Consider the following 8,225-nt stretch of genomic DNA (forward strand, 5'->3'; position numbering starts at 1 on the left):
TTCTCGAGATTGCAAGGTTGTACCAGCTTCAGATGTGGGTGGGCTTGCACAAAGCCCTCCCGCCGGGGCCAACGCAGCTAAAATAAAATAAAAATCAAGAGCTTTGGTTCTCAGCCCTGTTAACTATTTTTGGTCTCTTTGTTTGGATGGTGCCCCGTTACTGGAATCAGAATCAAAATCTGCAGCTCAGCAGCTGTAAGCGGCCAACCGGTGAAGCTGATTTAGCACAAGGGCTGTGTGGGGGCCGATTTGACAGGAAGTAGCTGGGAAAAGCTATTGCAACCAGCAGCGGCCACGGCGGATGCCACTGAGATCATTTTCCATGTTTTATGATCCTTTTCCCTGGCCTCCTTGCAAAGGGGTTTGAGGGAGGCTCCAGGCTGCCCTCTCTCTCTCTCTCGTTCCTTCACTAACCAAGGATATTGCAGTCATAAAACCTGCCCCTGTCACAGGGCAAACCCAAAACTGTTCTCACTGGTTATTTGGGGGAAATTAGAAGTATCTTTCCTGCTGTCTGAAGAAGAGAGAGGGAGTCCCAGCAGCCTTGTCTGAAGAAGGGACCTGGGGGGTCTCAGCTGCACATCTTTGGATAATTCGTGTAGGCTGGTTCCCCCCCCCCCCCAATAGGGTTGCTAACTGGCCAGGACCAATGTAAGTGTTAGTTTTCTGCCAGCCTGCAGACCGTCATGGACTCTGCTCCCTCCTTCCTGCCCAGCGGGCGTTTTTTATTATTATTATTATTATTATTATTATTATTACTTTTTATCAGGGGCTGCTTTGGCCCTGATTGTGGCAGCAGCAATGGCAGCAAGCAGCAAAATTAGGTTATGAAGGTGTGAGTGTGTGTGTGGGGGGGCTCCCGGGACCAAAATCAGCAGGCCCCCCCCCCTCCTGCCAGGACAGGTAGGGTCACCATGGGGACTGGGAGAGCAATGCAGAACAACTCCATCCCTGGCCGCGCTGGCCTTCGAGGCTCAAAGTGGCCTCTGACTCACAAATATTGCAGGAAGGGAGGTTGGGGATAGGTGGCCATATTTTCTTTTACAGTTAGTGACCAAGCAGGGCGTTGGTGTCATAAGAGAGGGGTTGGACACAAGGCCATTGCTGTGTATTTCTAGTGGGGGGAAATTGACAGCCCTAGGCTTATAAAAGTATCACAGCCTGCATAAAATTCTTTCTAAAAAAAAAAAGAAAGAAATGGGTGTGTGCTGAGCAAGGGGGGGGGGGGGGGGGCGGTCAATGTGATATATTTTTAAGCGCATTCACTTACCAATCAAAACACGAAGCGCTGCTTTTTGCTCTTCAAATTTGAGGTCATACTAAAAGGTCATGTTATAGTTTCCCATTTTCTTCAATATGCACCCAAAATGTAGAGCTCCGGAGTCTCAATGCGTGGATGAGACAATGGTACAGAGAAGAGGGGTTTAGGTTTGTTAGGATCTGGGCTTCATTTTGGGGAAGGGGGCGCCTTTTCCGAAAGATTGGGCTCCACCTTAACCAGAGTAGAACCAGGCTGCTGGCACTAACCTTTAAAAAGGAGATAGAGCAGCTTTTATACTAGATGAAGGGGGAAAGTCGACAGTCGCTTAGCAGCGCATGGTTCGGAATGATGTATTTTTGAAGGATACTAAGCGAACAGGGAAAATAGGACATCCCAGTAGAGAGGTTTTACTAAATGTGAAGTGGACCAGGTGTCTGTAAGTAAAGTGCAGAAAGCTTCCAAATTACCCCTGTCAACTGATGAGCAGGTTGTTAATACAAAACAAATAACTTACTTTGAAATGCCTGTATACAAATGTTAGGAGTCTAAAAATTAAGATGGGAGAGTTAGAGTGTATAGCACTGGATGAAGAGGTAGATATAATTTGTTATGTTTCGTGAGGCCTTAAGAGGCCTTGCATTCTATTAGGGAGCGCTAGGAGAGCGGGCCAAACTTGTGGAAATAGTGTGCCCTTAGGCCTCGGCACGACCCCAGAGGACACCAAGGCAGCACCGAGGTAGGCAAGACGTGTCCCAGCATGGGTGGAAACGGACAGTCTGACCCTCTGCCGGACCTGCATGCTTCTGGAGCCAACACATAGTGTTGGTATTTGAACAGTCCTCCAATGGTTCCCAGCCCTTTCGGACCTGCCACAAGGAATGACAAGAAGCAGTAGGCCGAACTACGGACGAGGGCAGACAAAGGCTCGGGAACATAGAGACTCTAGACGGAGACAAGGAACTTGGAGGTATAGACGAAGACTCACTTGAGTGCACAGACAAAGACTCGTGCAAGGACTTTGGACGAAGGTTCAGAAGCAAGGTACTGCAGGCAAGGTATTCTGGAGCAAGATTAAGTACTGGGTTGAGACTGCGACGCAGCCCACCCTACACAGCCCACCACAGGCGGACCCACGGGACTGGTCGCGGACCACGCTTGAATGCGAAGCAGGCTCTAGACGAGGTGTGGAATAGATGAAAACTGGAACATGGCGAAGATTCGGTAGAAGCCTGTACCAAGGCGCACCCTACACAGCCATCCTAGGCTGGTCGCAGACCACGCTGGAATGGCACAGGTTCAGTCAGAGTCTTTGGCATGGACGGACCAATGCAAGGAACTCCGAAGACCGGGACAAGATTCAAGCACAGGATTCAAGATTCTCTAGGATTCAAAGACAACTCGGGATTCAAGATATGGACTGAAGCAGAAGTCTTCCGGAGGCTTGTACTACGGAGATGAAGATGGCCTTGTACTGTGAGGCGCCCTACACAGCCCACCCGTGGGCTGGTCGTGGACCATGACAACGGCACACCAGGAAAGTGGACATCAAGGAACCTGGGGTACAGGACATCAGGAACAGGCGAGAAACATCAGGACGGGATTACTGACATCAAGACGAGACATGGAGCTCCAACGAAGAACGAAGGCCTAACGGAGCGCTGGAAGGCGAGACATCCAGGAGCAAGTAACTCCAATGCAAGGCAACCAGAACTGAAAGAGAAGTCCTTTTATAGAGCAGGAAGCAGGCAATTCCCTGGGAGGAGTTTAGATGGGCCACACCCGGCTGGCCCTATAACTAAAGAGAAGAGCTGTGGGCCGACGCCTTAGGAAGAAGGGGGCGAGGCCCACCAGAAAGTCAAGGAGGAAGCAGAGCAGGCCTCAGGTAGGCCCAGATGGCAACGGCGGCCTCCCAGGCCATGGAGCAAAACCAGGATAGACTGTCCAGGCAAGGCCCCAGCTTCGGTGTGGCCTCCAGAGAAAAGGTGAGAGGCCTCCCATGTCACAGCTATGGGAAGAATCGTAACATAATTGACATCTCAGAGATCTGGTGGAAGGAGGATAACCAATGGAGCACTGTGATACCAGGGTACAAATTATATCAAAATAATAGGATGGATCAAATTGATGGAGGGGTGGTACTATATATTAAAGAGAACATTGAGTCAAATAGGATAAACGTTCAGCAGGAAACAAAATGCAATGTTGAATCTCTATGGATAGAAATTCCAGGTGAGAAAGGGAATAAAATAGTAGTGGGGGAGTATTACCATCCACCTGCCAGAATGAACTAACAGACAATGAAATGCTAAAACAAATTAGGGAAGCTAACAAAATCAGCAGCACAGTGATAATGGGAGATTTCAATTACCCCAGTATTGACTGGGTGAATGTTACAGAAGGCAAAGAGAGAATTTGAAAAGATGCTTGCCATGGAAACAAAAACTCATAATAAAAGCTTTTTCAGGTACATTTGAGGTAAAAAGCCTGCAAGGGAGTCAGTTGGACCATTAGCTGATCAAGGGATCAAAGAGGAATGACAAAAGCTACAACAGAGACTAGATGAATTCTTTGCTTCGGTATTCACTGAGAAAGATGTAAGAGATATACCCATGCTAGAAATGATATTCAAAGGTGATGATTCAGAGGAACTGAAACAAATCTCATTAAACCTGGAAGATGTACTAGGACAAATTGACAAACCAAAGAGTAGCAAATCACCTGGACCAAATGGTATACATCCCAGACTGCTGAAATAACTTAGAAATGAAATTGCGGACCTTCTAGTAGTAATTTATAAACTATCAATAACATCATCTATGGTACCTGAAGACTGGCGGGTTACCGATGAAATGTCAGTTTTTAAAAAGGGATCAAGGAATGATCCAGGAAACTATAGACCAGTGAGTCTGACGTCTGTGCCAGGCAAAATGATAGAAACTACGATAAAGAACAAAATTGCTGAACATATAGATAAGCAGAGTTTAATGGGACAAAGCCAACATGGATTTAGCCAAGGGAAGTGTTGCCTCACAACATGTGTAAATAATAAACATGTGGATAAAGGTGAGCCAGTTGATATAATGTACCTGGATTTCCAGAAATTATTAGAAAAAGTCCCTCATGAAAGACTTCTTAGGAAATTAAAAAGTCATGGGATAGCCAAATGGTTAAATGATAGAAAACAGAGAATAGGGCTCAATGGAAAATTTTCCCAATGAGAAAAGGTGAATAGTGGAGTGCCCCAGGGATCTGTTCTGGGACTAGTGCTTTTTAATATATTTATAAATGACCTGGAAATAGGAGTAAGTGAGGTGATCAAATTTGCAGATGACTCAAAATTATTACAATTGTTAAATCACAAGAGGATTGTGAGAAATTGCAAGAGGACATTGCAAAACTGGGAGACTGGGCATGCAAATGGCAAATAAAGTTTAACGTGGACAAGTGCAAAGTGTTGCACTTAGGGAAGAGTAACCCAAATTACAGATACATAATGCAAGGTTCCACATTAGAAGTCACCACTCAGGAAAAGGATTTAGGCATCATCATTGAAATACGTTGAAATCTTCTGCTCAGTGTGCAACAGCTGCCAAGAAAGCAAATAGAATGCTAGGGATTATTAGGAAAGGAATGGAGAATAAAACAGAGAATATCATAATGCCTCGGTATTGCTCCATGGTGTGACCTCATCTTGAGTATTGTGTGCAGTTCTGGTCATCACATCTCAAAGATATAGCAGAATTAGAAAAGGTACAGAGCATGAGAGCAGGGCGACCAAAATGATAAAGGGGATGGAACGATTTCCCTATGAAGAAAGGCTAAAGAGGTTAGGACTCTTCAGTTTGGAGAAGAGATGGCTGAGGGGGGATATGATAAAGGTTTATAAAATCATGAGTGGAGTGGAACTGGTAAACGTTAATCAGTTGTTTACTCTTTCAAAGATTACAAAGACCAGGGGACACACAATGAAGTTAAGTAATACATTTAAAACAAATAGGTGAAAACATTAAGCTCTGGAATTCGTTGCCAGAAGATGTGGTGAAAGCTATTAGTGTAGCTGCATTTAAAAAAGATTTGGAGAAGTTCCTGGAGAAAAAGTCCATGAACCATTATTAAGGTAGAGTTGCAGAAATCCACTGCTTATTCTTGGGATAAGCAGCTTGGGATCGATCTACCCCTTGGGATCCTGCCAAAGTTGGCCACTGTTGGAAACAGGATGCTGGGCTTGATGGACCCTTGGTCTGGCCCAGTATGGCAATTTCTTATGTTCTTTTGCTGTTCCTATGCCTCAGCCATGAGTACTGGTTCAATCCTAACCAAGCAGCAAGGTCGGTGTAACGGTATTAGGTGACTTAGTGAAGCTTAAAGCCTTGTGCCTCCTGCCGCACCAGCCCATATGCCCCTGCACTGTGTCATCTAATCTGTTGTACTTAGAAGCTGTAGATTGGAGAAAGGTAAGATGCAGAGTTTCTCTGTCCTGGGGAATGGGTGGTCGAGTCTGGTGATCCAAGATCCCTTGCATCTCTGAGGATTAACTCAACAGCGCCCTCTCCTGCCAATGATACTCCATCCTGCATCTATCTTTGCTGTCATCAGAGACTCTACCTCCCCCTGTTAGGCATTATGAATACTTTATGACTCCTTGCCCAGTGGGCAAAGCCATTCCAGCTTTAATGGTACAGCACAATTAACACCACCTAAAGCACTAAGACCCTACTAGCTGTACCTTTGCAGGCGAGGAACTCATGCATTGCATTCCTAATTAAGTTCAAAATAAATGCTAGAATGGCTTAGGAGTGGCCTGTTACAGTCCCTGGCTGGAAGGGGGTCGAAAATAGGATATATGTTCCAGTTCTTGTAAAATCAGGTAATAAACTGCTCCGCTATGCGAGGCAGAACTGGACCTGGAGCAAAGAAAAGCTCTGAGAAAGCAAGTAATTAACTGGATTAGAATCATCACTGAAATTAGCAGCGTTAAAGTGGCAGTAAAGAGGGGAAGGGCAGCTGTTTCTTTTAATTCAGTAAGCATTTTTTTTTTAACAAACTTGTGCTGTATCAATTTCCACAAAATTAAATTGACTACAAAATTAAGACATTCTACAGTTAGTAGGGAGTTTTGCTCTGATTACTTTTATTCCCCCACAAACCTAAGTCCGGTATTCTTTAGTGGAGCATCTTTTGCTACTTTGGCTATACTCTCCACTTTAGACAGACTTCTTAAGAAGGTTGAATTCTGAATGGATACGAAAGATGCACGAATGGACAGCAGCCCGGGTTGAAACCCTGATGATAAGCGCTTCTGCTCACAAGTTTCAAATTTGTCCTGATTCAGCCCCTTGCAGCTTGTTTGAATGACAAGGAAAGATGCAAAATAATCCCAAAGAAAATGTCTGTGCAAGTGTATGTTGCAAAAGGAAGTGCCCTTTTGTTGCCTGCTGATCCTTCTTTGGCCTCACTGTACTGAGTTACCTCTGAGGGATAAGATAGAGGTCAGGTGTTTAGCTAATGTCCTAACTAATTCTTGGCCTGTCTTAAGATATAGAAAATACGTTTTAAAGTTAATTCTTGCTGAGTATTATTTTTTTTATTTATTTTTACAAATCTCACCCATAAGGCTTTTCTACTGTCAGGGAGAGTTGTCTACTGGCTCTGTATCATAAAGAACAAGCTGATTCAGGCCTGGTTTTGCCCCAGTGCATGCATGGACTTGCAGTTCTGATTGCCTCATTGATGTCCCTAAGAAAAGCAAGGCTACAAGTCCCCGCATGTGTTTACTCTTGTTTACATTGCCTTCCTGTCCAGTTCAAGCCCCTTTCTGAAACTTCAAGTTCCCGTGGTCATACTGGTTCCAGAGAAAACTGGGTTCCCTTAAGGCTGTGAGATCTTTCATTAGAGATATGCATGGAAAAAATATAGGTTTTGTTTTTGGGGAGGGGGAGTGGGAGTGGGGGATGGTTTATTTGGGTTTCGGTTTGATTAATGTGTATTTTGATTTGGATCATTTGCTGAGCCAAAATAAACATTAAATTAATCCCCCATCGAAAGGGAAAAAAAACACAAAGAAATGGTCCACCCCCTTTCCCCTTCACCCCCGGACCATGCTTACTCCTCAGTGTGGCAAGGGTCAGGAGTGATCCCCAGCTGCTCCTACTCTACCTACTATGGGGCCGATGCAATATCGGTGCACGGAAAATGGGCACTCATGATTGAGCGTCTGCTCTCATAACGCACGCCAATCGACCTCTCCGGGCGCCAGATGCAATATGCAAATGGGCTGCCACGGTAAAAAAAAAAGGAGGCGCCAGGGGAAATTGTGCACCCCTAGCGCCTCCTCGGCAGTGGGCACCCAGGAAAGGTCAGCGGGTTATGAAAATGGATGCTCATTAATTGATAATTGATAATATCGCTAGGATATTAAGTCGGAGGAAGTACAGAAAAGCAGTATTTTCTGCCTTTCTGTAGACTTTTTGGGCTCCTCAAGAATGAACGTCTGCTCCGGGCAAGTGTTAATTTTTGAGTGTAAAAATGTGTGCGTCGGGTGCACATTTTTTTTTTATTTGCATCGGGGGGGGGGGGGGTAATAGCCTCATCAACATGAATTTACATGCGATGAGCATGATTAGCTTCACGGAGGGGTTGGATGCGCGTTTTGGACACGCTAATCCCCTTATTACATAAGGGATTGTGGACGCGCGCCCAAAACATGCGTCCAACCATGGGTTAATAATCAGTGTGCTCAGCTGAGCGCGATGTATTGCATCGGCCCCAAAGTGCTGTGTACAGATATAATCTATGTACACACAGAAATGCACTAGGTAAATCTACACATTTAAGCAAGCTGAGAAGGAGCATATTACTATATAATAAGAATCTAGCAGGTTTCAGCCCTGCCCTGCCTCCACTGACATGTGGCGCCCTCCTCCAGACCCCAAGGCTGAGGGCTTGCCCGCAGTTCCCAGACCAG

Source organism: Rhinatrema bivittatum, chromosome 12 (assembly GCF_901001135.1).
Source record: "Rhinatrema bivittatum chromosome 12, aRhiBiv1.1, whole genome shotgun sequence".
Lineage (NCBI taxonomy): Eukaryota > Metazoa > Chordata > Amphibia > Gymnophiona > Rhinatrematidae > Rhinatrema > Rhinatrema bivittatum.